Source organism: Dipteris shenzhenensis, chromosome 24 (assembly GCF_047967505.1).
Source record: "Dipteris shenzhenensis isolate YYH24624 ecotype China chromosome 24, Dip_SZ_1.0, whole genome shotgun sequence".
Lineage (NCBI taxonomy): Eukaryota > Viridiplantae > Streptophyta > Polypodiopsida > Gleicheniales > Dipteridaceae > Dipteris > Dipteris shenzhenensis.
This window is the reverse complement of record NC_141619.1, coordinates 44,679,476-44,701,453: the sequence shown is the minus strand read 5'-3', so window position 1 is coordinate 44,701,453 and position 21,978 is coordinate 44,679,476.

Sequence of the window (21,978 nt, the reverse complement as noted above, 5' to 3'; positions counted from 1 at the left end):
GGCACTCTTGGAGCTTATTAGTTATGGCTTGTGGGCTATGGCACTAACTACCTGCCGTTGTAGGAGTGCTCAGCTTGTGGAGGTTTCCCAGAGATGAGACCGAGGGTGTCGCCGATGTCCTTGGCATTCTCGAGGATGGTGATATTTTGCTGGTTGTAGCCAAGCGAGTTCTTGAGGAGGGGAGAGAAGCTACTGAAGGTGTAGCCTATGCTTGCGCAAGCCCTGCAACCAAGATGAGGCAACCAGGACGATGCGCCATAGCAGAAACATAACTCGGTCCGATGAAGCAAGCATATTGCATGGATCATTCTGCTAGTTCATCTGCATGGAGGTGAAGCAAGCACACATCTCGCTCTTACTCATATACATGCACACGCCATGGATTTTACAATCGAAAGGAATTTTGCAGCTCTCAACGGCTCAAAAATGAAGCAAGCAGACAGCTCCATGGATCATTCTCCCAGTTTGTCAGCTTAGAGGTGAAGCAAGAAGACGTCATGGATTCTTCAACTCAACAACAAAGAGATTTAAATTAGTTGTAGATCAACCTACTGATTTGAGTTGATGGAGCTTGCTGTGGTGCCTTGTGTTGAAGATATTGCTTTGCTTGGTGCTACTAGTGGGAGCAGCTATCGATGCAAAAATCTCAGAAGGAGGAGCTCAAAAAGAAGTTGCCGTTTGGAATGCTCTACCTATAGTGCTAGCTTATAGCAGCTTTTGCTTGTTGAAGCTGCTAAGTGCTAGGGAGTCTCTCTCTCAAAGTTGTCTCTCTCAATCAATAGAATGGATCTCTCAATCTCAATCTAGGCTTAGCTAAACCTAAGCTCTGATACCATGTGAATAAAGTGGGATCAAGCCTAGTATACATAAGATCAATGTATGAACTACGGAGGCTCAAAGCATATAGTGAAAACCATGAGGAGAGAGATACCAAATAGGAAACACTCAATCTATTGTAATGTGCATAATCAACAATACATAATAGGCTTCTTATATAGAGAAATCCCTTTGAATAGTCAACACCTATGGGATCCTCTGATCCATATCTCTCCTTGTGGATATCCTCGATCCACATCTCCACATCATGTAGTCCACATCCTAGGGTGGCTACTTTAATACATTCCTATACCATACCTTAGCCTCTAGTATGTGCTCATGGCACCATATCTCAATAGATATCTCTCTCAGTACATCTATCTCTCTTTCATGAACAAAATAGAATGAATGAAAGCCCTATATTTGTCAGACAATCTCTCAAAGGAAGGATGTCTCTCAGATCTCTCTCTTAGTGAAGAAGAATGAATACTCTCACTCTCTCGCACAACACAGGAACACTTAATCTCTCAAATTTCTACGAACAAAAATCTTGATAGAAACTTCTCTTTCATCAATGGAATGAAAGGACACTCAATTGCTCTCAATCTCTTGATCTCTCACACTCTCACAAGAAGGAGTGGAAGGTACAACCATGCTCTAATACCATGAAAAAATAGGGAGAGAGGAGAGGAGAAGAGTGGAGATGAGGAGAGTGACAAAATATGTGGGCATATGCTATGCAACCAAATATGCGGAGATGCCCAATGTGTGGCTTGTGTCCAGTGAATGCTTTATAAGGTGTCATGCCCTGAATCAGTTTGGTAGGAAGCCAATTAAGCAAATTGTTTGCATTGGCTATTGTTTCTACTCAATACTGATTCTGACTAAGCATTTCTCTAGCACTGTCTACTAAAGTACCATTCTTCCTTTCAGTTCTTGCATTCTATTGAAGAGTACCTACACAAGTGAATTGTCTTCAAATGCCGTGACTTCTGCAGAAGTTCATGAATGCTAAAGACATGTATTCACCTCCTCTATCTAATCTCATGACTTTGATATTTCTGCCTGTCTGGTTCTCTACCATGGCTTTGAATTCTTGAAATCTAGAAAACACTTCAGCTTTCTCTTTCAAAAAGTAGACCCAACAATATCTGCCGTAGTCGTCGATGAAAGTCAAGTAGTAAAGTGAACCATTGATGTTGCGGGTCTTGGCATAACCCCATACATCTGTATGTATCAAATCAAGAATACCTCGTGCTCGAGAGGTGCTTCTGCTAAATTTGGTTTTCTTTTGTTTGTTGAAGCAGCATGCTTCGCAAACTTTTCCAATAAAATGCAGCTTAGGAATCCCGATTGCCATATTCTGATCCTTGAGATCTAGCAAGCTCTTGAAATTGACATGACCATATCTCTTATGCCATTTTGCAGATAGTGGCATCTATTGAGGTTGAGCTAACATGGCATGCAAATCTAGTACTGTAGCTAGCATTCTGGACAAGCATCCTTCCTTGACTCCTTTTCCTACTAGCTGAAATTTCATCCGTAAGGATGGTTTTTTATACAGGAGGAGGTTGTGGAATGGTGGGCCATGTCCTGTACATTGGTGGTCCTGATGAAGGATTCCATGGATTTGATGGCACGAGGTTGGGATGGGAGGATCCAAGCCCAAGGATCCAGGCCCACTAGGCATTTGCATTGTGACTTGGGTTGGGTTGGGCCTAACAGGTTGGATTGGAGGTCCTCTAGGGAGTGTATGTTCCCCACAAGCATAGGCCTATAACTTTGATATTTCTTCCTGTCTGGTTCTCTACCATGGCTTTGAATTCTTGAAATCTAGAAAACACTTCATATTTCTCTTTCAAAAAGTAGACCCAACAATATCTGCCGTAGTCATCGATGAAAGTCAAGTAGTAAAGTGAACCATTGATGTTGCGGGTCTTAGCATAACCCCATACATCTGTATGTATCAAATCAAGAATACCTCGTGCTCGAGACGTGCTTCTGCCAAATTTGATTTTCTTTTGTTTGCCGAAGCATCATGCTTGGCAAACTTTTCCAAGAAAATGTAGCTTAGGAATCCCGATTGCCATATTCTGATTCTTTAGATCTAGCAAGCTCTTGAAATTGACATGACCATATCTCTTATGCCATTTTGCAGATAGTGGCATCTATTGAGGTTGAGCTGACATGGCATGCAAATTTGGTACTGTAGCTAGCATTCTATACAAGCATCCTTCCTTGACTCCTTTTCCTACTAGCTAAAATTTCATCCATAAGGACCATTTTTTATACAGGAGGAGGTTGTGGAATGGTGGGCCATGTCCCATACATTGGTGCTCCTGATGAAGGATTCCATGGATATGATGGCACGAGGTTGGGATGGGAGGATCCAGGCCCACTAGGCATTTGCATTGTGACTTGGGTTGGGCCTAACAGGTTGGATTGGAGGACCTCTAGGGAGTGGTATGTTCCCCGCAGGCATAGGCCTATAAGGGGCACTTGTTGGGTAGGGAATATCTCCCATGTTTTGTTGCCAAGGAGGCATCCTAGCGGCTTCTCAAGTGGAGGGTCTTAATTGTGGGCCTTCAAGGTTACTCCTCTGCCCCTTTTGCTCTAGCATTTGGGGCCCTTGTGAGAATGTGGGTCCAAATCCCCATCCACATAGGATTGTCTATCATCAAAGAATTGGTATGATGGGGGTTGATTACCATTAGGTATCATGGGGCTTGGTTCCCTGAGTATTGCTTCTGACATCCATGGTTGGGCCAGCACTTGAGGCTCTTCTAGTGCTCTAGTCTGCTAAGCAAATGGGTTCAGCAGCAAGTCAGCCAGATCTATCAATCCAAACCTTCCCATGATTTTGGAAAAGGTTTCCCTTAATCTAGTTGCTGCTATAGATGGGGTAGGAGAGTGGAGATCAGTGGGGATGGAGTTCAGATCCACTGAGGCTCTAACATTAGAGGGTTCAGTCTGTATCCTAACTCATGGACTCTTTCAAGCTAGATAATTCACCTAATGGTAGTTCTTGCAGGGAGTGAGAACCAACTTTTGAGCTTGCTGACTCTGAGGATGCCCAGCTAGGTATGGAAGTTGACAAGATGCTATTTGAGGCACTATCTTCTGGCTCATGGTGAGCTTGTAGGACTCTTCTTGATCTCAAGATCATGTGTTCATTGGCACAATTGAGGCCCCAATTCTAGGTTGAGTCTGCCTCGATGCGGGGTCAATGCCCCAAACTAGAAGCTAACATTTGCATAAATCCAATGGAAGCTTCTCGCTAGCTTCATTACAGGAGAGAATTTGATGGGCATGATGAAAAGCTATTGGATGTACATCTAAAATTCTAGAGACCTGACCAATGGATACCTCATGGTCTCTTGGCAATGCATTTAACAAGCAAGTGAGAGTGCTTCTTTTGACAAACAATTCATCACTTGATCTGGGATTATTTAGGAATTGTAGAGATTCTTTCAAAGCAGAAAGTAGTGCTTGCTTGCATTCTTCTCCCCTGTATACTTTGAGATGTGTGGGTCACGATGAAGTACCTCTAAACCTTTCTTCTTTGAAGAGGATGCTAATTTCTTTTGTATAAACAACACAATATTTTCTGTCATTCCCTCTCCTCACCCTTTTCCACCTTCCCTCTTTCTCTCGTGGAAACACATTGCAACAATCCGAGAGCCTCTTGAGTGACACATGCGCATGGCTCATGCCTTGCATTGCTATCACAAGGAGTAGCTTGGAGTGGAGGCTCCATTCCTTCAAGATCCCCATGACATGTGAGTCACCGTTGAGACCACACATCCTTGGTGCCGCTTCTGGGGAGTTCAAGGTATGATTTTGTAGTGCACATGCCTTCTCTCATCATCTACCCATTTCTCATTGTTTCAAGCTTAACTTGGAGCTTTGATAGTGGAGTTGTAGGAGAGGAATGAGTGAAGAAGTGTGTGTTTGAATGGAACAAAGAAGAAGCTGTCATTTTCTATTGGAAAGCATTTTGGATCATTTGAATCTTGCTTTTTATGTTTTGTAGTGTTTTGAGTTGGTAGGAAGATAGTTTAGAAGATTGCTAAGGAGTGTATGGTGTCAAAACTCACAAAAAACAACCAAGAATGATGAATCATGCTGAAAATCAAAGTGGTTTTGAGTGTTGACAGTCACCTATTTGAGAAATCTCTCATTTTGCATTCAAATGTTGTTTTTCTTTCTTGTTTTTTTCATTGAGTAGGTACTAGGTAGTTTAGCATCCCCCCATCACAAAAAACCTTGAACAGAAACTCCAAAATTGTGAAGAATCATAAAAAACCAGTTGGTGACACTGCGCATTCCTATCCCCATGGGTCATTGCCTTAGTGCTATCCCCATAGCCATCGCCATAGCGCTATCCCCACGATCAAACATGCATTGACTTGGTGACTTAGGTCCTATCCCCATGACTTGACACATGTCAATACCTAACCCACCGCCCTAATTAATTATTGTCAATCAACTATCCCCACGGTCAAACATGCATTGACCCAATGCCATAAGGCTATCCCGTCGATCATTTCTTTAGCTCTATACCCACAAGTCATTGATGTAGCTCTATCCTCCCGATCAAACAAGCATTGACTCATTGCTTTAGCTCTATCCCACTGGTCGTTGCCTTAACTCTATCCCACCGACTTGCTATCCCCCCCACAAGTTGTCGCCATAGCTCTATCCCCACGGCCGTAGGGATAGCTCTGGGAACACACAAATCAGGAAACATAAGATGAAAATTGGGACCCTGAGCATCAAGATATGATGAAATTTGCATGCAAATTGCATTGAAAGAAAATGGAGACAAGAGGGAGAAGGAGAAGAGAGGGGAGAAGGGAGGGAGAAGGAGGAGGGAAGAAGAGAGTGAAGGGGGATGGATTGGCAAACACAAAAACACTACAAGGGAAACAAGAGAACACCCAAAAAGAAACTCTTAGAAGAGAAAAGGGAGCTTGTATTCAAAACTTGTATACCAGTCTCTCTTCTCATTCTTTTACCATCCTCTTGGGCCCATCCAGCTCTAAGACACCAATCCTAGCTCTACGGACTTGCCACTATCCATCTAATCACATCACTAACCAGCAGTGGCATATTGTTAGCCAATCGGTTAACACAACCCCTACCTCCTATCAGTCCTCCCCTAGCTCTCATGAGCCTACACCTAGATCCGAAGAGCATGAGCCCTCTCCTAAGTCTTGTGAGCCCTACCACGACTCCCGTGATCCATTCCCCAAGTCTCATGAACCCTCCCTAGACCCTTGTGATCCCTCCCCCAGGTCTTGTGAGCCTTCCTTTCCCTAAGAGCCCTCCTCCAAGTCCCAAAAGCATGAGACCTCCAACAACTCCCATGATCCCTCCCCAAAATCCCATGAGCCAACCCCCAACTCCCAAGAGGGCTCCAAAAATTCTTATGACCAGGAGCAACACAGGATGCCCTCCCCTGATCACTGCAATAGAGCTACTCTAAGATCTCCTCCCCATGACCAAGAGCAGCACACTTCCCCCATGAGAGATAGACCACCCCTCCCCATGAGAGGACCCCCGTGTCTCGCCCCCATGAGAGGACCCCCATGTCTCCCCCAAATGAGAAGAATGTTTTCAAGAACCTCCCCAATATCAAGAAGCTTTTAGAGAGTATTCCCGAATAGTAGACTGCCCAAAAGAGTACCATCATCCCTATCCCTATTATATAGCCCATCATGGACATTCCTATGCCCATGCCACCACCTGAGAAGCCTAGGGTCAAGACAAAGCAGATGCTAAGGAAGCCATGTCACAAAGACCTAAGGAAAGGTGCAAGCTCAAGTTGGACATGAGAGGAGGATTCGGAGGAGGACCCGCATAGGGAAGAACAGCACAAGAGTTCAAAGTAGACAAGAGGCCATGGATCCATGTCCAAGTACTTGTATGACCTTCACCAAGAGTCAAGAAGCCATACAGAGTGAAACCAGGAGCAAGGGCCCTAAGGGATATCAGACAGCTACCGCACAAGAGCACCGACAACCTAATCCCGCGTGTTTCTTTCCAACATGTAGGAGATAGCATAGGGGTACAAGGACGATGTGTGCTTCAGCGCAGGAGCTATGGAGGTGCTCTAGGAGGTTGCATAGCAAGTTACCACCACATTGTTCTAGGATGCCAACTTATGTGCCATCCACGCAAAGCATGTCACGGTCAAGGACAAGGACATGGCTCTATCAAAGCGGCTATAGATGGACCCAAGCTTGAAACCATAGAATATCATGGAGCCCACCGTTAGGACTTAGACTATCCCCCTGCCCATGAAGGCATTTTTGTATCTGAGGCCTAGAGGGTGATCTTTTTTAACAAAATATATCTTGATTTTATACATTATCACACTATTGAGTAACTTCTATGTGTTTATGATGCATTCTATTGTTCATTTCATTTTTTATAATGCATTCCATCAAATACTAGAGGAATTTCATCGTGGCACAGAAGACAAAAGTGTTTGAGACATCGCAAGGAGTCCAAAAAGCCCAAAACCCACCACAACGCAAATTTTGGCATTCTAGGAGGACCAGAGCATCCAATTCATGCCATGGCGGGTTTTGGGATTTTTGGGCTCCTTGCAACATCCCAAAAACTTTTTTCTTCTACACCTCCTCCAAGATTTGTCAAAACTAATGATACCAGTGCCTAGAACTGTCCAACAACATTAAATTGGCTTTGAACTTACACTAAAAAGTGATAAACAAAGAAATCAAAACAAAATTAATATATAGTCTTTGACATGAAAGATGTTGGGATTATACATCATTCTATTACATTATGACAGGTTGAAAATAGGTTTTCATGGCTAAAATGTCATTTTCTATCAAATCCAGGTGGAATTTCATCGTGCTACAGAAGACATAGGTGTCTGGGGATGCCCAAAATTCCCAAATTCATGCTGCAGTGGGTATTGGGTATTATGGGCTCCTTGCGATCTCCTGGACAGTTTTTCCTTCTATGGCACGGTGAAATTCGTCCTAAATTGGGGATAGAAATGATCATCAGAATACCCAAAATTGGGGAAGACTGTCTGTGAAGAAGCAACTATGTATAGCAATTGCCATGGCCATAGTCATGGGAGTGTGCATTGAGGAGAATGGGGGGATCCTGGTCTGCAAGAGATTGGCAAGTATCAAGGTGGTGGAAGCAAATCAAGAACCTCAACCCAGCTATGGAGACATTCACAAAAACGCTCCAAAGACGAAATAGCAATCCCAATGGTAGAAAGTGCAAGAACCCACTACAAGTCCTAGGGACAACTCAAGATTCTATCTTGGTGACCTCGTATGGGGGCGTTGTTGGCACTTTTAATTTCAGTACAATGCCCCCACCCCCCCAAAAAAAAACCCACTGCAAAGGTAGCCTGCCATGAAACTAAACAATCCACTAAAAGTAAACTCAACAAAAAGCCCACACAACTCTAGTGAAGTCTCCAATTCCCAATTTCCAAAAAATCAAATAAATACATGGCTTTTTACACAAATTTTTCCAAAATGCCCCGAATCTATTCCTAAAGCACTGGACTCTAATGAACCAGTGCTAATAACAAACTTAAATTTTCTTTTTGTTTCTCTTTATAAATTCTTGAAATAATTAGGCTTGCCCATGAGAAAGGAGAGGATTTAAGCAAATGAGGCTAGCTGAATTGTAGAAAGTGATTAGAGGATAAGAATTTTGATGAAGAGGCCACAAAGGTGGGGTAAAATCACTCATGATTGCATGATGACAAGTGGCATGTATTTCTCCAAATTTATCACTCCCCACAGCATAGGGTATTAATATTCCATTCCACTACGAATATTTCAAAAGCTATGTGTACGCATCAACATATGTGTTAAGAGATAGAGAGAGAGAGAGAGAGAGAGATCACGTTTGTAACTTTTTATTTATGATTTTATGTATGTATGGATGAAATTTCTTACTTACATTACAATTCATATTAGATGGGAACTCCAACAAAGACATGAGTTAAATCATGCAAAGCAAGTCAACATCACACATATTGGTTGCCTTGGATGCATTGGGTTACAAGAGGAGATGGTAAATATATTATTGTTATTATACGTTGTTGGCTCTTTCCTACTGCTTTTGTAGGAAGAGCTTGGTATTCTCAGTATGCAGGGTTCCGAGGCTTTTTGTCACCTACAGATATGTTGGGGTTGTCGTTGTAGTATACATGTAGCTTAGGACCTCAAGTCGTGTTCCGGTGAGAGACCTAGGCTTAATTGTGGTAAACAAAGAAAGTGCATGCATGTGTAAAAGGAACGTGTATCATCATGATTGAGGTAATGAAGGCTTTTGCCTTCATTGGGGGTTGCAGGGTTTAGGAGGAGTTTAAGGGTTAGGAGGAGGTTCCAGGGTTTAGAAGGAGGTTCCAGGGTTAGAAGGAGGTTCCAAGGTTTAGAAGGAGGTTCCAGAGTTTAGAGAGAGGTTGCAGAGTTTAGAAGAGGTTCCAAGTTTAGAAGGAGGTTCCAAGATTCAGAAGGAGTCCAAGGTTAGAAGGAGGATCCAAGGTTCAAGGTAGAGTACATGGTGGAGAACTTGTCTCCCTCATAGATCATGGAGTTTAAGGGTTGAGGAACAAAGGGTTTAGGGGGAGCATAGGAGTGGAGAGGAAGAAGGTGTAAGAGCATGGGGGAAAGAAGAGAGAGGAGGGAGGAGGAGGAGGGAGGAGGAGGAGAGAGGAGGAGGAGGAGGAGGAGGAGGGAGGAGGAGGAGGGAGGAGGAGGAGGAAGAAGGAGGACGGAGGAGGAGAGGGAGAGGATGGGTTGCAAGGTTGGAGGAGAGGGGAGGAGGAGTTGGAAAGAGGAGGAGGGAGGAGGAGTTGCAAGGTTAGGACATGCTTTTGGACGTGGAGTGCAAGGAAGCATGGACACTTGAGACAAATGCTTGGAATACCAAAGTAGACTCAACACAATGCCCCAAAGAGTCTAGGCTTCATTCCATTATGGGGTATTTATACAAGTTGGAGAGCTTCTCTCTCTGCATGTAGGAATTGTAACACATTCTCTCTCTACATGTAGAAGTCGTATGTAGAAGTTGTAACACAAAGTTGTGTTACATTCTCTTTCTACATGTAGAAGTCATATGTAGAAGTTGTAACACAAAGTTGTAACACATTCTCTTTCTACATGTAGAAGTCATATGTAGAAGTTGTAACACAAAGTTGTAACACATTCTCTTTCTACATGTAGAAGTTGTAACACATTCTCTTTCTACAGGTAGAAGTCGTATGTAGAAGTTGTAACACAAAGTTGTAACACATTCTCTTTCTACATAAGTCCATGTTGGCACAGAGTCAACATCCTCCCGGATCCATTTTATTACCCGTCCTTGGGTTATGGCTTGATTTCAAAGTTGGGATGCCATGTGCGTAATCCAGTCGTTCCTGCTGTAATGCTTTTGCACCATACAATTTGTGGTCTGTAGTCAAGAAGCTTATCTCCTCTTAAGGAGGGGTAGTCGTTGCCAAGGTTGCGGACATTGCCATCGAATCTTCTTGGGAAGAGGTTTGGCGGGGGTCTTGTTGTTGAGGCTGGCATTTCTTGCTATCTTGCATACATGTTGGATGCGATTGCACCCGTATCATTGAGCTTGTAGATAATTTGTATGCAAGTCTGATATTATAGCATATAGGAGATGGCTATGATGTTTGGCGGGGGTCTCCTTGCGGAGGTTGCAGACTCTTTTTCCAATTCATCTTGAGTTTTGGCATAGCTTCTTGTCATGCTTGTGAATTCATTGCATGCTTTGAGAGTATGGAATGAGAGTGTGTGATACTATTATTGATGCAATCTATTATGTGCCTATGCAAAATCGTGTGAGTGCATGTGATGTGTCTAACTATATGCTTATTTGTGGGATTTAATAGGGAAACTAAGACTCAATCATCCCTAATACGAAATTGATTAGGTCTTCCTACATGTGCAAAAACGTGCATATGCCAATGAGTGCGTGTAACAATCTAGTGCAAATTATATGTGCAAAAACGTGCATATGCTAGTGAGTGCTCGTGATACAATCTAATCCTAACTAAGGAAGACTTGGTTTCCCAAATCTTCATTTTTGTCGAGAATGGCTTGCGTGTTGATGTAATAGTGCTTCAGTCGGCTCCCATTTACTGTTGTGTTGAATTGGACTCCATCCAATGTTTCTAGTAGCACAGCTCCGATGGGATTCATCTTTCGTACTCGGTATGGTCCTTGACCTAGATACTTTAGTTTCCCCTTGTGTACTTTGGCATTGTATAATAGGACTAAGTCGCATTCCTTGATGTCTTTAGCTTTCAGATTTCTGTCAAACCATGCCTTTCTTCTGCGTTTTTCTATTGTCATGGCATGGTAGGCGACTAGTCTTGTCTCTGTATGCTTCTCCAACTGATAGAGCCTTTCTTTCAGGGATTCCTGGTCTCCCATGCATTCTTGTACTGCGATGCGTAGACTTGGTATTACAAATTCGAGTGGGACCACAGCTTCAAGGCCGTATACCAATTGAAAAGGTGTGTTCCCTGTACTGACCTTGAATGTGGTTTTGTATGCCCATAAGGCAGCATTCAATTTCTCTGCCCAATCAAAACATTGTGGTTCTACTACCTTGGTGAGGATAATGCATACTATTTTGTTGGTGGATTCTGCTAGTCCATTCCCTTGGGGGTAGTAGGGTGTGCTTTTTCTATGGATTACCATGAATCCAAACAAGAGTTCTTGGATTACCTCATTGACAAAATGTGTGCCTCTATCCGACACAATTTCAATGGGGCATTCGAATCGGGTGATCACATTTTCATATAAGAATCTTGCTGTGCTTCTGGCATCTACCTTTCTGACTGCTTTAGCTTCAGCCCATTTTGTAAAGTAATCAGTGGCCACAATGATGTAGCGTGCCTGTGTTCCTTTTGCTGCTGGATGTATGGGACCCACATAGTCAATCCCCCATTTTTCAAATGGTTTTTGTGCAACAATTGGTGTTAGGGGATTGAAGTCTTTGTGTTGTGGTTTAATAGTCCATTGGCATACATCACAGCCTTTTACATATTCATAGGCATCTACCCATAGCGTTGGCCATCAATAGCCTGCGAGGAGAAATTTTCTTACTGTGGCTTCCCCTTGGAAGTGTCCTCCTACAATGCCTTCATGGACTTCACTCAGGATTGGCATGATCTCATGAGGCATTACACATCTTCTTAATATCTGGTCCTTGCCCATCTTGTACAGTTGTCCTACAATGAGTTGATAAGGTGCAGCCTTTAGAATCAATTTTCTGGCATCTACTGCTTTCATGTCAGGGGGTGGTCTTTCTGCCATCAAGTACCCAATGATATCTCCGCACCATTCTGAAATAGCATCTATTTAAAATAGTGTGGCATCTGATAAGTCGTCTTCTATTCCAGTGGCTTCTTCTCCCGACTTGACTCGAGACATGTGATCACCAATGTAGTGTTGGGCACCTTTGCGGATCACTATTTTGAAGTTGAATTCTTGAAGCAAGAGGAGCCATCTGCTTATTCTTCCTGTGGTACACGGATGGTTCACAAGATAAAGCAATGCTTGATGGTCAGTGTAGAAGACAAAATCATTTGCCTATAGATAGTGCCGAAATTTCTTTACACTATACACCATTGCTAGGGCTTCTCTTTCTGTGGTTGTATAGTTGAGATCTCTGCATCATTGAGTTGTCAACTGGCGAAGTAGAAGGGGTAGTCTTTCTTATGTTCACCAAGTTGACAAAGCACACTCCCAATTGCATACTTGGATCCATCAGTATGTACATGAAAATCAATATCCCAATTGGGAGATATAAGGATGGGTGCTCTGATTAGGCACCACTTTAAAAGCTCAAAGGCTTGGTCACACTCTTCGGTCCATAAGAACTCCACTAATAATTTGTAAAGTGAGTCTAGCTATCATGGCATACCGCAATATAAATCTTCTATAATAGCCGGCATGTCCCATAAAGACCTGTACACCTTTGGAATTTGTAGGAGGCGGCAATTCCATGATGATTTTGATTTTGTCCATGTTAGTTGCAATCCCATGTTGAGAGATGATGTGTCCCAAAACAACTCCGTGGGTGACCATGAACTGGCATTTTGTTGGATTTAGGGAGATGCCATACTCCCTACATTTGATTAATACTTCTTCAAGACATTTGTGACAAAGTGCGGATCGTTCTTAGCCTAGTGCACAAGATCAACGGAAGAACTAAGGAGGCTCAAAGCACACTAAATAAGACATGAGAGGGAGATAGCAAATCTATATCTCTTGCAATGTGTTTTCAACAATACATGATAGGCCTCTTATATAGAGAGTGCCCTTTGAATAGTCAACCATGTGGGATCTTCTCATCCACATCTCTCCTTGTGGATATCCTCAATCCACATCTCCACATCATGTAGTCCACATCCTAGGGTGGCTACTTTAATACATTCCTATACCATACCTTAGCCTCTAATTATGTGCTCATGGCACCACAACTCTCAACACCTCCCCTTGGTGCCATGATTCTTTGGCTACTGCAAGGTGGTCAGATGTGAGTTACAAATCCATCACCTCCCCTTAGTGCATGCATTGCTACTTAAGGTGGTAAAGTGTGGTTTTTTTTTTTTTTAAAACATGTCAATACCTCCCCTGGGTGCTTTCATAGCTACTCTCAGGTGGTCAGGCTTGATTTACAAAATATAGGCAAGGTTGGCAAGGTTTTTGTTTCTCAATACATTCCATTTATGTCACCTTTTGGCTCATGGCTTGATGACGATGGCGTTTGCTTCTTTGCTTGGTGTAGCTTCATGCATGATGCTTTGTTCTTCCATGTGCCTTGATGCTTTATGTGTGGATGCCATGCTTCATGCTATGGTCATCTCATGCATTTGTGCTTTTGGCATGCTTATGATAGCAATGTGTGCATTCATGCTTTGCTTTATCATTTGTTGCAAAGGTCTTACCAATTGATTTCTTTCAATATTGGCAGTGTCTAATTGCTAACAATGATTCTTATCTGACAGGCATGTAGAGCTCGAAAAGACTATTACTTTTCCTTTTTGGAGCATGTGCAAATTCTTCCTGGATTGCAAGTTATGGCTTGTCAATCATTCTGTGAAGAAGAGGGGGCCTTGATGATATGGCACAGGGATTCACATGCAGAATTAAAACTGTGCTTAACAAGAGACTCTCTGCTTAGGTGGCACTACTGACTGTGCATGCTGACGTGGCATAGCTAACCCTAACTCTAACCACGGTGGGTTAAGTTAACTAGACCAGAGTCTTATCTGCCACATGGCAAGACTTTGACCAATGAGTTATCTTAACCAGATGTACTCAACCAAGGTTTGGAAACTATACCATGGTTCTTTTTTATCCTGCCACATGTCAATCAATTATGTAAAGCCTTTCAAAGGAGAAAGATGCACACGAGCGATGTCGATTGAGATGTGGAGCAGGGGTGCATCGCTGAAGCTCGATCGGAGGAAAAGGGAACGGACTGCCAGCATGCTGGTCGCTGTGAGCCAGGCTTCTCAGGCCTCCTGTGCTTTAGAGTCGGGAGCCTTGCAGTTGAAGGTGGACGTGATCATTTCTATTGGCTGGCGACTGGCTCAAGAGCTTCTCGAGCAACTTGCTGACGAGACTAGAGGCTAGGGACGTGACGATGAAGTCGCTAGCTCGTAGGAGTCTTTTTCTGCTACAAGTCGCGATGGCCGTTGGTTGTCTATGGGCTTTGAGGCTTGTTGAAGCATGAGCACTTGAAGCAAGAGGCGGGAGTTGTCTTGCTCATCGATGGAGTAAGCTAGGCTACTGCACCTTTAAGTCCTTGGGAGCTGTAGAAGCTTGATTGGGACTGGATTTGTGATCGTTGAAGATGAAGGTGCTCAAAATCGTTACGTGCTACTGGTTATCCCATAGTGTTGGCGTATGTTGGAGAGAAGTCGTTGATGAGGCTGTTGATGGAGCTAGGAGCTGGGAAGCTAGCTGTTGAGCTGAGTGGCTAGAGCAGTCCCGTGGCCTTTTGCAGAAGGTCGTTGGTGGTGCCCGCGAGCTTTGCTGCTCACTTGTCATTCATCACTAACTGCAGGAGTCAGGTGCTTGTTGTTGCAACCAGCGTTGTAAGCCTGCCTTGCAACTAAGGTGGAGCTGTAGGGCTTTGGAGCCTCTGAAAAAATAGAACTTCTTAGTATGGCTATATCTCTCTCTCGTCTCTGAATACTCAAGCAATCTCAACGAGGATGTCTCTCTTTTCCTCTCAATGAACCCTACAAAGATCTCTTTCTTTGAATTGAAATCTCTCAAGAAGAAAGTGATCTCTCTCGAAATGGAAGTGAAGTTCACTCTAGAGGAAACTCAAATCTCTAAATGGAGTTTAAAGATTTAGCCAAGAGAAACCATGAGTACCTAAGGTGTGCCTACAACTAATCAAGGAGAGCTAGACCTAAGCTCTGATACCATGACAAAGTGCGGATCGTACTTAGCCTAGTGCACACAAGATCAATGGAAGAACTAAGGAGGCTCAAAGCACACTAAATAAGACATGAGAGGGAGATAGCAAATCTATATCTCTTGCAATGTGTTTTCAACAATACATGATAGGCCTCTTATATAGAGAGTGCCCTTTGAATAGTCAACCATGTGGGATCTTCTCATCCACATCTCTCCTTGTGGATATCCTCAATCCACATCTCCACATCATGTAGTCCACATCCTAGGGTGGCTACTTTAATACATTCCTATACCATACCTTAGCCTCTAATTATGTGCTCATGGCACCACAACTCTCAACAATTTGAAGTGGTCCTGTTTGTTTGAATGGATGCACAAATCATTCAAGAACACCTGTAAAAACTTATTCAAAAATGACTTGAAAGCTGTGAACATGACTCACTGGAATGTGGCCAGGGCATTACAAAGGCCGAATGGCATGACTCTATATGCAAAAATACCCCATTCTGTAGCAAATGCTCTTTTTGATTGGTCTTGAGGAGCTGAGTCCTGCAATGAACCATGCCATGAGGTACTTTGCATCTGGGCGTGGGTCACATTTGGCAATCAATCTCTTCATCTTTCCTAGGTACGTGTGCACATCTTCTCGCCATGTTCGAGCTTCCTTAGTTGCAGAGCGGGATCATCCTTATAGCCTCTCTGTTTGAAAGCGTCGTTTGAATTATGTTTGAAGTAGGTCCCATTTGGCACGTTCTTCCACGAGAAGTTCTAGGTACCATTCAAATGCTTCATCAGTTAAGGCCATGGGAAACCAAGCCACCTTGGTTTCATGGGATTGATCTCCACCTGTGCGGCATGCGGCATCAAAATGCTGGAGGAATCAGGCTGGATCTCCTCGACCATTATATTTGGGAAGTTCCAGTTTTCCCAAGGGGCGTCGGCCTTGATTGTTGTTATTTCTTCGATTGAAGAAATTGTCAGCCTCGGCATTGAGGTCGATATCCCCATCATTGTCATGACGGTGTCTAGCAATGTTGGGTTGTGGAGGAGTTAAAGGGAGTGGTTGAATCTTAGGGGGGGATTTGGGGTAGAGGATTGGCAGGGGTGGTTATTGCAGTAGAGTTATATGTAGATGTGGCGAGCATTAGAGTCGAAGGCATTGACCGAAACATAGCTGCATGCAGATTGGGCGAGATTTGCCAAGGGTGTCTCTGCGACAAGTGCGGGTGTGGATGTAGCTTTATTAGGAGCGTTAGAGTGGTGTTAGCTTGTGTAGGGACCGTCATGTTAACAATGTGCCTAAGATTGTCCTACGTGTGTAGGGAAATGTGCCGGTGCAGATGGATCGTTAATCGGAGGTCACGCGTGAAAATATGAGCGAATTTGTGCAAAATGAGGCCCACACGGGGGCGCGAATGAGTGAGTGCTAGGGATGCCAAAATGGTGTGCAATGGGCTGGAAAAATACCCCGTAGCGTGGTGTTTCTGTGTGTGAAATCTGGGTCAAACGGGGTCCATTTTGCGTCCCAAACAGATGAGTTAGGAGGGGTTAAAGTAGGGGTCAAATTTGCTTTGTGGGGGGGGTGTCCTAAGGGTGGTGTGAATGCAATTTAGGTCCAACTGAGGGGTTTGAACCAAGTTAATCTAATTAGGTTAACTATCCTATTTGTGTAGTTAGAAGCCTAATCAGTTAGGCTACCCTAACCTAGTTAGGGTTAAATTAACCCCACTGTTAGTTTAACTAACCTAGTTAGGGTAACTAACCAACAGTTAAACTAACCTAAGTAAGGTAAAAACTAACCTAACGTGGTTAATACTAACTGAACCCAAGTTAATACTAACCTAGGTTAAAACTAACCTAACCTAGCCTAGTTTAACTAACCTAACTACAGCTAAAACTAACCTAACTAAGGTTAACTTAACCCTAGGGTTAGCTTTAGGTTAGCTTCTTTTTTTTTCTTTTTTTCTTTTTTTTTTTTTGTGTGTGTGTGTGACTCTTGTGGGGGGCATCCCGACGGGGATGGCGAGGGGGGGGGGGGGTGTTTTCACACAAAGGGGAGGGGAGGGAGGTGGAGGGGAGGGGAGGGTGGAGAGGCAAGTGAGGAGGGTGGAGGGGCGGGTGAGGGAGGTGGAGGGGAGGAGAGTGTGGAGTGGGGAGTGAGGGAGGCGGGCGGAGGGCAGGGTGAGTGGATCGGGGCGCAGTAGGGCGGGGTGGCGCGGGGAGGGGCACGGTAGGGCGGCCGGGCGGTGGCGCGGTAGGGCGGTAGGGCGAACGGCGGGCAGGGGAGCGGGGTGGTGGGCGGGGTGGATGGCGTGGGAGGGCGCGGGTGGGGCGGGGCAGGGCGACGAGCAAGGAGGGCGCAGGCGGGCATCGAGGCGTGTGCGCTAGGGCGGTAGGGCGGGCGAGCACCGGGGCAAGCGTTGGTGCACTGCCATTGGTGGGCACTGCTAGCATCGTCGCGGGTGCGCACTGGCGTGCGGGCGGCTCTGCGGGGCACTACCTCGGGGCGGCGGGGGGTGGGGGGGAGGGGGGAGAGGGGGAGGGGGATGGTAGAGAGAGGGGGGGAAGAGAGAAGCGGGAGGGGGATGGTAGAGAGAGGGGGGGAAGAGAGAAGTAGGAGGGGGATGGTAGAGAGAAGGGGGGAAGAGAGAAGCGGGAGGGGGATGGTACAGAGAGGGGGGGAAGAGAGAAGCGGGAGGGGGATGGTAGAGAGAAGGGGGGAAGAGAGAAGCCAGAGGGGGATGGTAGAGAGAGGGGGGGTAAGGGGGAGAGAGAGAGAGAGACACAGAGAGAGACACAGAGAGAGAGAGACAGAGAGAGAGAGAGAGAGAGAGAGAGAGAGAGAGAGAGAGAAAGAGAGAGAGTGGAGAGAGAAAAGAGAGAGAGAGAGTGAGAGAGAGAGAGAGAGAGAGAGGGGGGGGGGAGGGGGAGAGAATGAGAGAGAGAGAGAGAGAGAGAGAGAGAGTGAGTGAGTGAGTGAGTGAGAGAGAGAGAGAGAGTGGAGAGAGAGAAAAGAGAGAGAGAGAGTGAGAGAGAGAGTGAGAGAGAGAGAAAGAGTAAGAGAGAAAGAAGGAGAGGGGGAGGGAAAGAGAGAGAGAGAGAGTGGTGGAAATGGAGGGGGAAAGGGGGAAGGGTGGTGGAAATGGAGGGGGGAGGGGGGAGGAGGGGTGAAGGGGGTGGTGGAGATGGAGGGGGGAGGGGGGAGGGAGAGGGGGTGGTGGAGATGGAGATGGAGGGGGGGAAGAGGGGAGGGGGTAGTGGAGATGGGAGGGGGGGGTGGGAGGGGGTGGTGGAAATGGAGGGGGAAGGGGGAAGTGGTGGAGATGGAGATGGAGGGGGGAGGGGGGAGGGGTCGTGGAAATGGAGGGGGGAGGGGGAAGGGGTGGTGGAGATGGAGGGGGGAGGGGTGGTGGAAATGGAGGGGGGAGGGGGAAGGGGTGGTGGAGATGGAGGGGGGAGGGGGAAGGGGTGGGTGGTGGAAATAATGGAGGGGGGAGGGGTGGTGGAGATGGAGGGGGGAGGGGGAAGGGGTGGTGGAGATGGTGGAAATAGAGGGGGGAGGGGGGAGGGGGAGAAAAGAGAGAAGAAATAAAAAACTTGACGGATGAAAATCGAAAGGGAGGGAGAGGTGGTCACCTGAATGCTCTCCAAGTCTTTGTCGATGTAACGGGATTGTTGAGGAACAATGGACGGTGGGTGGATGGCTGGGTTATCGCAGCGAGATGGGATCGAAGTCACTTACAATGTGAGGATGGGAGTAAGGTCGTGGTCGATGGAGAGGGAGGAGTGTCTTGCGTAGGACTCGGAATGAAGAGGAGGATGGAGGCAAAATGTGAAAGATGAAGAATGAGGGGGTGAGTGGGTTTTTATAGGTAATGAGTTTAGGTTTAGGGTTAAACCCTAAACTTTTCCAGAGCCGTAACTTGTTATGGATAGCTCGGTTTGCTCTTCTGCAAAAAGGTGAAATGATCGAAATTGCAAGCTCTACACATTCGTGTCCACTACCTAGCCTGATTGTTTATCAAGTGGCCTCTATTTAAGAAATAAAGAAAATTTCTTAAGGTAGTAACCCAAGGTTGATGCTTGGGGTTAATATGTTTGGCTAGAAATGGAAAAAAAAATTTACTCTCCTTGCCCTTGAGTGTTATTTTCGTGAAAGTTCGAAGTAGTTTGTTTTCTACACATACCTGCATATGTTTACTCTTACTTGAGACACTAGTCTCCTCGACAACGGCGCCAAATGTTGGCTCTTTCCTACTGCTTTCGTAGGAAGAGCAGGGTTCTCTCAACTTGCAGGGTTCCGAGGCTTTTTGTCACCTACAGAGATATTGGTGTTGTCGTTGTAGTATACGTGTAGCTTAGGACCTCGAGTCATGTTCCAGTGAGAGACGTAGGCTTAAGTGTGGTAAGCAAACAAAGTGCATGCATGTGTAAAAGAAACGTGTATCATCATGATTGAGGTAATGAAGGCTTTCGCCTTCATTGGGGGTTGTAGGATTTAGGAGGAGTTTAAGGGTTAGAAGGAGGTTCCAGGGTTTAGAAGGAGATTCCAGGGTTAGAAGGAGGTTCCAAGGTTTAGAAGGAGGTTCCAGGGTTTAGAAAGAGGTTCCAGAGTTTAGAAGAGGTTCCAGGGTTAGAAGGAGGTTCCAAGGTTCAGAAGGAGTCCAGGGTTAGAAGGAGGTTCCAAGGTTCAGAAGGAGTCCAGGGTTAGAAGGAGGATCCAAGGTTCAGGGTAGAGTACATGGTGGAGAACTCGTCTCCCTCATAGATCATGGAGTTTAAGGGTTGAGGAACAAAGGGTTTAGGGGGAGCATAGGAGTGGGAGAGGAAGAAGGTGTAAGAGCATGGGGGAAAGAAGAGAGAGGAGGGAGGAGGAGGAGGGAGGAGGAGGAGAGAGGAGGAGGAGGAGGAGGGAGGAGGAGGAGGAGGAGGGAGGAGGAGGAGGAAGGAGGAGGAGGGAGGAGGAGAGGGAGAGGATGGGTTGCAAGGTTGGAGGAGAGGGGAGGAGGAGTTGGAAGGAGGAGGAGGGAGGAGGAGTTGCAAGGTTAGGACATGCTTTTGGACGTGGAGTGCAAGGAAGCATGGACACTTGAGACAAATGCTTGGAATACCAAAGTAGACTCAACACAATGCCCCAAAGAGTCTGGGCTTCATTCCATTATGGGGTATTTATACAAGTTGGAGAGCTTCTCTCTCTGCATGTAGGAATTGTAACACATTCTCTCTCTACATGTAGAAGTCGTATGTAGAAGTTGTAACACATTCTCTTTCTACATGTAGAAGTTGTAACACATTCTCTTTCTACATGTAGAAGTCGTGTGTAGAAGTTGTAACACAAAGTTATAACACATTCTCTTTCTACATGTAGAAGTCGGACGTAGAAGTTGTAACACATTCTCTTTCTACATAAGTCCATGTTGGCATAGAGTCAACATATGTATAGAAAGCCTATGTTAATATCTCTTAATAATATATTAATTACTAAATGTCCTTCTCAACCAAGGGAAAAAATAAGATAGAATTACAACTATGGAGGAGGTTTTGTATTCAGCGCATACATCAAAGGGATATGGTAAGATGTCCAAGGGAGAGCTTAGTGAGAATGCAAAATAAGAAAAAGGGGTATTTTATGATATCTTGCAAATTACATGTTGAAATGCATGCAACTGCATAAGCATTCCAATATAATATGCAAGTTCTAATTAGTTTTTTTTTTAATCAGAAATTTGAAAGAGAATATCAGAGGGATTAGAGCAAACACCACCACCATTTGGCCATGTCAATAGCGGTCGAGTTCCAGGCCATGGCCTAGGTGCATCTTTGCCTAACCGTCACATATCGATCATATTAAGAAAGGAGGATCTTGAGGTATTGTATCAAAAATTCGAGAGCAAGTACAAGACAAGATGCAAAAAGAGTTCAAAGACCAAGTACGTGAAGAGTTGATGCGTAAATTTAGTGGCCAATTTGAGGCTATTGCTCAGGTTAGCATGAGAACCAACTACCCACTTTCTTTCTTTGTGCTAATATTTTGACATTAAGAGAGAGAGAGAGAGAGAGATTAAATGCTCTGTTAATGGCATGTGGAGACCTATGGGATGGGCTTGATAAAGCAAAGCATACCATCTTGTGATATGACTCTAATTTACCTATTCCACAAGCTATGCTACTCATCATTTTCATAGATCATGATATATAGTAAATGCCTTATACTTGCTAATTTTTTATGGCAAAACATTTTGCTTTGGTAACAATTTGACAACATTGTAGAGAGTCGGAGGTTTTTTTAATCATACTTTCTTGTGATATTCGTATATTTGCTGCAATACAATAGTACATGACCTTTGTTCTCCACCAATGCACTTCAGGTCCAAGATCCTTCATGTCAAATTCACATGGCAATCTCTTCTTAGTTGCTGTAATTTTTGCATCTGATTCCAAGGATTGTATAGATTTGCGATGATATATGCAATTGACCCATATACTCATATTGGATCTTTTTCGTAATCTATAGTTGTTAGATAGTCATTAGATTGCAATTGTAAGTAATCATCATATAGTTGTTACATGTATCACGAGATTGTAATTGTATCTAATCATCATATAGTCCCTAAAATCTATAGTTGTTAGATAGTCATTATATTGCAATTATACCTAATTATCCAATTTTCTTATCTCTGACCCTCTTCAAGCTCTACAT